Consider the following 9,666-nt stretch of genomic DNA (forward strand, 5'->3'; position numbering starts at 1 on the left):
AAGTCACCCTGCATCCTCTTAGCATCCTCCTCACAGCTAACACTGCCACCCAGCTTCGTGTCATCCGCAAACTTGGAGATGCTGCATTTAATTCCCTCATCCAAGTCATTAATATATATTGTAAACAACTGGGGTCCCAGCACTGAGCCTTGCGGTACTCCACTAGTCACCGCCTGCCATTCTGAAAAGGTCCCGTTTATTCCCACTCTTTGCTTCCTGTCTGCTAACCAATTCTCCACCCACACCAATACCTTACCCCCAATACCATGTGCTTTAAGTTTGCACACTAATCTGTGTGGGACCTATAGGTGAAGGGATTAATTTTGTTGCAGATTGTAATCACTATTTAGAATAGTTAAGAACAACATTGTGAGCCGAACAGCTTGTTCCTGTGGTGTAATTTCCTATATTCATTCATTCTCAGTCGCTGAGAAATCCCAGAACATTTGAACTGTGGGAGTAATATACTTCATGGACTACAACTCAACTCTACATCCGTTTGGTCACATTAGGTCTCTTTCTATGTTATATGACTCTATAAACTCTATATCCACCTCAAAGAAGGAATTGGGATAAATGCTGGCCCTCTTTGTCCAAAAAAAATTATGCCCCGCAATCCCTTCGCCCTCACTTGACTGGACAATGGACACCTTAGTTTAACATCAGATCTGAAATATGTCACCTTTAACAATGCAGCAGTCCCATTCCCTATATTGAAAAAGTGCAAAGGAATTATCCGGAATAACTTTGCTGATCTTTGTCCTTTGATTATCTGGTCTTTGCTATGTGCAAAATGGCTGTCTTACAAATGCAGCTACTTTGAGAGTGTAAAACACTACAGCACAGTACAGGCCCTTCGGCCCATGATATTGTGCAGAATATTTGACCTATTCTAAGATCAATCTAAGCCCTCCAGTTTTCTTTCTTCCATGTGACTAGTTAAATTTCCTAAGTGCCCCTAATGTATCTGCTTCTGCCACCACCCCAGCAACGTGTGCCATGCATCCACCACTCTCTGTGTAAAAAAACTTACCTCTGGCACCCCCCCCCACCTATACTTTCCTTCAATCACCTTAAATTAAGCCCCTTCCTATTATTAACCATTTGTGTCCTGAGAGAAAGTCTCTGGCTATCCACTCGATCTCTGTCTTATCATCTAGCACACCTTGATCGAGTCAAATCTCATCCTCCTTCACTCCAAAGAGTAAAGTCCTAGCTTGCTCAGCCTACCCTCAAAAGACAGGTACTTTATGAAAAGTACCTCAGTGGTTGAAAAGCGCACTCTGATATCCTGAAGTTATGGAGGGTCCTATGTGAATGCAAGTTGTTTGCATGATCTTGCACAGATCCTTTAAGCTGACATGTACAATAGAATTAATAGTATCAAGATTAGCCCATCAGACATGAAAGGCAGCCCACACCGCACATGTGTGATCTGTCATACACAGAGGTGCTGTCCTCATTCCCTTCCTGTGGTGGTTCAATGAGCCATTTCTGTTGGAAAACTGATGCTGCCTGAATTAAAAAGCGCATCCTGTGAGCTTGGACTGAGCAAGTTCGGGCTTTTCTCTTTGGGGCAAAGGAGGATAGGAGGTGACTTGATAAGAGGCATTGATAGAGTGGGCAGCCAGTGCCATTTCCAAAGGCAGAAATGACTAATACAAGAGGGTAAAATTTTAAGGTGATTGCAGGAAAGTATAGTGGGGATGTCAGAGGGGGATATTTTACACAGAGTGGTGGGTGCATGGAACACGGGTGGTGGTAGAGGCAGAGACATTAGGGACATTTAAGAGGCTCTTAGATAGGCATGTGGATGATAGAAAAATGGAGGGCCATGTGGGAGAGAAGAGTTAGATTTATCGTAGAGTAGGTTAAAGGGTCAGCACGAGATTGTGAGCTGAATGGCCTGTACTGGTCTATGTTCTCTAAAATCTTTCTCCCTCATGCCTCATCCTCTTTGATAAAATGGAAAGCACTAAGACTTTCTGGTGTGTGGATTCTTGACTCTTGGCACCATTCACTCCTTGCTTAACACTGTAGAGAGCATACAGGCAGATGCCAGCAGGCGACTCTGCCATGAGGGACACTATGTTCAGTGCAGTCCTCATTCTGCCATACTGCTCTATGTCCTGAAAGAATTTGTTGTGAAGACAGTTGTGAAGGAAGTAACAGCGGGCCTACAGTAGGCAGCCACACAACCAGCAGCAGTGAGCAGAGAACACGGCCTGAATGGTGAGAGTCCTCGATAACGGATGCTGCTTCCTTGCGGCAGGGCTCCTTGTAGATATGCTCAATAATGGGGAGGGCTTCGGTAATGGACTGGGCTACATCCAATACCTTCTGTTCTTGGGCATTGGTGTTTCCATAACAGGACATGCCAGATCTGGGCAAGGCCAGCCAAAGGGCCGATTTCTACTCCGTACAACCGATTGAAATCTCACCACACAGGGCTGGAATGAATGCAGCTGGCTGGAGAAGTTCAACTCCTTCCAGGACCCAGCAGCTTATCTACTTTTGTTAAGCGATACGACTCAGTAACGGGACCTTCTGCTTCAGTGAGCCTGTCTTGCCCAATTACACCCACTTGACCAATTAACCTAACCCATACATCTTCGGTTGTGGGAGGAAATCGGAGCAGTAGATATAAACTCCTTACAGACAGCAGTGGGCACTGAACCCTGGCTGTTCGCTCTATTAAAGCGCTACGCTACGGTTCTGCCCCCAGTTTATTTAATCTACTTCTCTTGCTACCAGACCTGATGAAGCATCATTCATGCCAGGGAAGATAGCTAGACTGAGGAGCTCACATGACAAATATTGACCTACTGTGACCAAGACCAACTCTGTACTTCTGGAATCTTCTCTTCAATTCTTCTTAGCACGTTTTTTTTTGCCAGAGCTCATTGGCCAAATGGTACCTTAACGGTAAGTACAGTTTATCTTAGAGTACCTGACCTTTGGCTTTTAGGCATCCGTTAGTCTTGCGAGACCATGGATCTGCACCTGGAAAGTCTTCACTCTCCAGGGCGCAGGCCTCGGCAAGGTTGTATGGAAGACCAGCAGTTGTCTATGCTGCAAGTCTCCCCTCTCCATGACACCGATGTTGTCCAAGGGAAGGGCAAGGGCCGATACAGCTTGGCACTGGTGTCATCATGGAGCACTGTGTGGTTAAGTGCTTTGCTCAAGGACACAATGCACTGCCTCGGCTGGGGCTCGAACTCACAACCTTCAGATCACTAGTCGAATGCCTTAACCACTTGGCCACATGATCACGACCTTTGGCTTATGCCTGGGCTAATAACGTAACACTATTACAGTGCCAGCTATAACATCAGGGTTCAATTTCCAAAGTTCAAAGTAAATTTTATTATCAAGGTACGTATTTGTCACCATATACAACCCTGAGATTCATTTTCTTGCAGGCATACTCAATAAATCTATAGAATAATTACCGTAACAGAATCAATGAAAGACCACCCAACTAGGGTATTCAACCAGAGTGCAGAAGCCAACAAGATGTGTCAATGCAAAAAGAAGAAATAATAATAATAAATAAATAAACAATAAATATCGAGAACATGATATGAAGAGTCCTTGAAAGTGAGTCTTTTAGTTGTGGGAACATTTCAATGGTTGGGCAAGTGAATTTTAAAAAAATGTTATTTCTTGAAACAGCATGAAGTAGAGTGAAGGTATCTCCTTTGGTTCAAGAGCCTGATGGTTGAGGGGTAATAACTGTTCCTTAACCCGGTGGTGTTAGTCCTAAGGCTTCTGTACCTTCTTCCCAATGGCAGCAGCGAGAAGAGAGCATGACCTGGGTGTTGAGGGTCCCTGATTTTGGAAGCTGCTTTCCTTTGACTGTTTCATGTAGATGTGCTCAATGGTTGGGAGGGTTTTACCTATGATGGATTTTGTTGTATCCACTACATTTTGTAGGATTTTCCATTCAAGGACATTATTGTTTCCATACCAGGCTGTGATGCAGCTAGTCAACATATACTCTACTACACATCCATTAAAGTTTGTCAAAGTTTTCTGTAAGGAGTTTGTATGTTCTTTCGATGACCACATGGGTTTCACTGGGGTGCAGTTTCCTCCCACATTCCAAAGTTCAAAGTAAATTTATTATCAAAGTCCGTAAATAATTTGACACTATTACCACCCTGAGATTTATTTTCTTGTGGGCATTGACAGCAGAACAAAGAAATACAATAGAGTCAATAAAAAACTACACATAAACAAAAGACTGACAAACAATCAATGTGCAAAAGAAGACAAACTGCAACTACAAAGAAAGAACCAATAATAAATAAATAGATAAACAAATAGACAATAGTGATGTTGTAACATAAAGATGTATGGGTAGGGCGAGTGAATTGTGGGTATGCTACATTGGTGCCAGAAATGTGGTGACACTTGTGGGCGGCCCAGCACAAACTTCACAGATTTTATTTGATGGAAATAATGCTTTTCACTGACTATTTCAATGTACCTGTAACAAATAAAGCTGATCTTTCTACCTTTTCTCTTTTTATAAACTCACAGCAGGAGTTAGAGGTTTAAGATTGATGGCCAACATTCACATAGGGCAAGAATTCCAATACAATGAAGGCCAGTCCAATGCTTCCAGCACTGACGCAATATGACTTACATGATGCTTTACTGATGTAAACCTCCACTGCTAATGCTTCAGTGCAAGGAAGAAGCAGCTAAGCTACGGGGTAAGATCACCTCCAAATCATCCTGACCTGAACATACAGTGAAAGTCATTAAGGTCCTGAAACTACTAGCACAATGGCTCACCAACGTTTGAAGCTAACAACAGATTACTCTTAAATGTGGACTTGGTGGTCAGACAAGACGTATAAATGGGAGAATGCTTAGCTTAACAATAAAAAAGAGTTGAGAAAAGTTTGAGGAAACATGGAAGAGGGAATTGAAAAGGGAGACAGGGAGAGAGATGGAGAATAGTGGAATATGATTAAGTCATAGGTTGACAACACAGATTGAACCAACAAAAGATTAAAGGATTGGGGGAACTGGATAGAGACTCATGATGAGAGAGTGAGAACGTGCATGCAGAGAAGGAGGTATTGGGAAGTTGTGAACACCTCTAGGAATGCAGAACTTGTTTCTGTTTTTAGTGTGTATGCAAACGTCAACCTCCTCACAATGTAGAATCTGGCTGTGCTGAACTGCATGTGTAAGAGGCCCAGCGGAACAAAATACTTTATTGATATAGAATGACTTATCTGCCCAGATTTAAGTGCTGATTTATGATTCAAAGTTCAAATAAATTGATTATCAAAGTACATATATGTCAGCATACACCACCCTGAGATTAATTTTCTTGTTGCTTTCTCAGTCGATACAAAGAAGCACAATAGAATCAGTGAAAAGCTACACACAAAGACGGGCAAACTACCAATGTGCAAAGGAAGCCAAACTCTGCAAATACACACAAAACAAATAAATACATCAATAATAATATTGTGAACATGATTTGTAGAGTCCTTCAAAGTGCAATCAGTTTAGTGTTGAGGTGAATAAAGTTGTCCATATAACTGTTCCTGAACCTTGTGGTGTGGGACCCAAGGCCCCTGTACCTCCTCATTTCAGATTTTTAAATTAATTTTCATTTATTCTGCTGTTGCTTGCCCAGACACACAGAAACCCCTCTTAAAGTGAGAATGAGGAGAGAAAGATGAGAGAAGAGAGTGGAGAAAGATTGAAGATGGAAAAGAAAGAAAGGGTGACAAGAGAAAGACCAAAAGTGGGCGAGGGAAAGACAATAAAGCAATAGAATGTGAATTACATAGGACCATAAGTTTAATGAGTCATATCACCAAGATACTTCCAAGAATTTTGATGACGAGAGCTAAAAGTAAGATACAAACTGAAATAGGTAAAGAACGATGTGGTGTTGTGAAAGACAAAGGTACAAGAAATGCCATATTGATGTTAAGGATACTATCAGAACCAGCTATTCAAGTGCAAAAAGATTTGTTTGTTTTATCGACTGCACAACAGCATTTGATAAAGTGAAGCACAGTAAATTATCTGAAATATTACAGGAAACTCTAGATCTAGATTGGAAAGACCTCTGCCTAATCAGAAATCTGTACTGGGAACAAACTGCTGCTGTAAGAATAGACGAAGAAGTGAGTCAGTTTACGAAAATCAAGACAGGTGTTAGACAAGGGTGTGTTTTCTCTCCTGATTTATTTAATGTGTACAGTGAAACAATATTACAGAGACATCTTGGGAATCGAAGTTGGTGGTGAAAACATCAATAATTTCAGATATGCAGATGACACTGTTTTAATTGCAAGTACGGAGGAAGAACTACAAAACTATATTGATATAGTTGTTGAAGAAAGTGCAAAAATGGGTTTATCTATCAATTACAAAAAGACAGAATGTATGGTGATATCCAAAAAGGAGAATCCTATCTGCAGGCTGAGAATAAATGGGGAAGACATAAAACAAGTACAGGACTTTTGCTACTTAGGAAGCTGGGTGACATCAGATGGCAGGTGCGACATGGACATCAAAAGAAGAATAGAGATGGCAAAAGACACCTTTACGAGAATGAAGAGTATACTGACCAATACTAAACTAGATATGACAACCCTCCTCAGAGTACTGAAATGTTACGTTTATCCAGTTATGTTATATGGCTCAGAATGTTGGACAATATCTAGTAACATGAGGAAACGAATTGAAGCAGCAGAGATTTGGTTTTTGAGGAAGATGCAAAGAATATCATGGACGAAACGAATATCTAATGAGGATGTCATGAACAGAGCAAACACAGAAAGAGAAATAATGTATGAGATCATGAAAAGGCAACGTAACTTCATTGGACATGTGATTAGGAAAGAGGAGTTAGAATGCACGGTAATTATGGGAAAGATTGAAGGGAAGAAAGCAAGAGGAAGACAAAGACAAATGATGATGGAGACAGCAGCCAGAGAACTGGAAATGAATACCAATGAATTAATCCACTTGACCTGAAACAGGAGTGTGTGGGCCATGGCAGTCAAAGCTCAAACTGGGCACGGCACCTGATGATGATGATGATGATGAAAGACAATAAAAGAATGAAAAGGATGATGGGGGAAAGATGACAGAATGATAAGGGGTCAGAGAGAGCGAGAGGGTTTAAATAGATCGATGAAAAAAGGGAGAAGATACTGAGAGGGAATGAGGTACTAATGGGTCCAATACCAACAGGTACCTGCTGGTGGCGCTGTTGAACCGTGGGACGTTATTGTACTCGGGGACATCGTCAATTGCAATTGAAGTGCAGTCCAGTGCAGCCATTCATTACACGGTCGAGAGAGGGAGTCCTGCGTGAGCAAGCATACGTACCCAAACCATCGATGGTCACTATGGGATGTGTGCAGGAATTCAGATCTTACGACTTTTGAAGGAGAAGTATTAATATGCAGGAGTCCCTAATGAATGTTAGAAGGTCGAGTGTATTTGCTGTACGTCCACCTCAGCACGTCCCTGTACTTCGCGATTCATCTTTAAGTTGTGGTTCACGGGAACAATTCAAGAAGCTCAAGAAAAGTAATTGTAATCTCCTAAAAGAAAGCAATTTCTCCCTCACTCTTCATTATTTCGGAAAGAACAAGAGCAGCAAGCAAGCAAAATAGAGCAGGATAGGACGTGGAGTGCAAAATCCAGTTGGGCAGTGGTTTATCAAGGGGAAAGAATAGGAATTGTCAGGAAAGCATTGGTGTGATCAAAACTGAAAGTGATATTTTTAGCAAGAAATGGACAGAAGAACGGAGACATATTTTCGCTGTTACTTCCCACTTTGTTGTATACAAATTGGGCTACAACATCAACCATGGCTCAAAATCATTATATTGTCATGGAATCATAGAAAGATAGAAAAGATCCTTTCAGACCATCAATCATTAATTTTAGAATGACCCGTTATTTGGATGTGGCACGGTAGCATTGTGGTTACCACAACACTTTACAGTACAGGTGAGCGGGATGCGTGTCCCACCACTGCCTGTAAGGAGTTTGCATGTTTTCCCCTTGACCGTGTGGCTTTACTCCAGGTGCTCTGGTTTCCTCCCACAGCCCAAAGACGTTATCGGTTAGTAGGTTAAATGAAAATTGTCCGGTGATTAGGCTAAGATTAAATTCGGGGATTGCTGGTCAGTGTGGCCTGAAGTGCCAGGAGGGCCTATTCCATGCTGTATCTGAAAAAGTAATAAAAAATAATACTATTTATTATATAGGATGTCTACAATATCTTAAGGGGCACTTGGTAAATACATGTCATTCCTTTTTTCCACCTTTCTAACAAAAAGGATAATTTCAAGAAATGGATTTTAAGTGTAGATATTTACTGTTTCGAGATGGCTGCTATCCGATTTGTTGACTGTGTCGCTGTTTTCTTACAAATTTCCTCTGGTAAGTAAGTTAACAAACCCTGCCTTTTTGAAGCTCAGGCACTTACGAAGGATTGTGAATGTTCCAAAATATTCCACGACAGTCAGAATGAATTCTCAATCCAGTCATGTGCTTACCCCTAAAATAGTGAAGTGCAGAAGTAAAGGTTGTTAATTTAGATCCATTGATAACTTTTAAAAGTAACAGAGTTGGTAACTGTCAAATTAGATGACGATCAACGATAGTAACAGATCTGTTTGATTCATATGGGAGTTAGGAAGAAAATATTGAGTACTTCAAAGAGATTTTCTGTGTTATCCCAGTAACAGACATAAGTAGATACGAACATCAAAATTAAAAGGGATCATCGATGAAAGACTTGCATTTCTAAAGACCTTTCTCAACATTTTCCAAATGTCCCCAGACTCTTTTGCAGCCAAGTACTCTTGAAGTGTAGACACTGTTATTTAGAAAATAATTTTCAGCAAAGCAAGCTGCCACAAATTCTATTGTCTAGATAATTTGCTTTAGAAATATTGTTTAAGGGATTAACATTAGAAAAAGATGCTCTGATTGACTGGACTGCTTTTCTTCAAATAACGCCATGGATCCTTTAATTTCATGTGATACTGCAAATGAGGTCTTAAGTGAGATCTCCAGAAGACTATATAGTCAGCTGCTCCTTTAATCCTTCACCAACGTGTCAGCCTAGATCTTTGTGCACAAAGATCTTGACCTTGAGGCTGTGTATGTCCGAGGAGGAAGTGCGGCCATCTCAATCAGAGCTGATGCAAAAATGCATTTTTACCCATCCAAATTACTTGTCAAAATTCTGCATGGAGGCCGGTGACCAGTGGTGTGCCTTAGGGATCTGTTCTGGGACACCTACTCTTTGTGATTTTTATAAATGAACTGGATGAAGAAGTGGAGGGATGGGTTAGTAAATTTGCTGATGACACAAAGGTTGGGGGTGTTGTGGATAGTGGGGAGGGCTGTCAGAGTTTACAACGGGATATTGATAGGATGCAAAACTGGGCTGAGAAGTGGCAGATGGAGTTCGACCCAGATAAGGTGGTTCATTTTGGTAGGTCAAATATGATGACAGAATATACAATTAATTTATGACTCTTGGCAGTGTGGAGGATCAGAGGGATCTGGGAGTCCGAGTCCATAGGAGGCTCAAAGCTGCTACACAGGTTGACTCTGTGGTTAAGAAGGCATACGGTGCATTGGCCTTCATCAATCATG

The sequence above is a fragment of the Mobula hypostoma genome, chromosome 13 (assembly GCF_963921235.1).
Source record: "Mobula hypostoma chromosome 13, sMobHyp1.1, whole genome shotgun sequence".
In the NCBI taxonomy this organism is placed as follows: Eukaryota; Metazoa; Chordata; class Chondrichthyes; order Myliobatiformes; family Myliobatidae; genus Mobula; species Mobula hypostoma.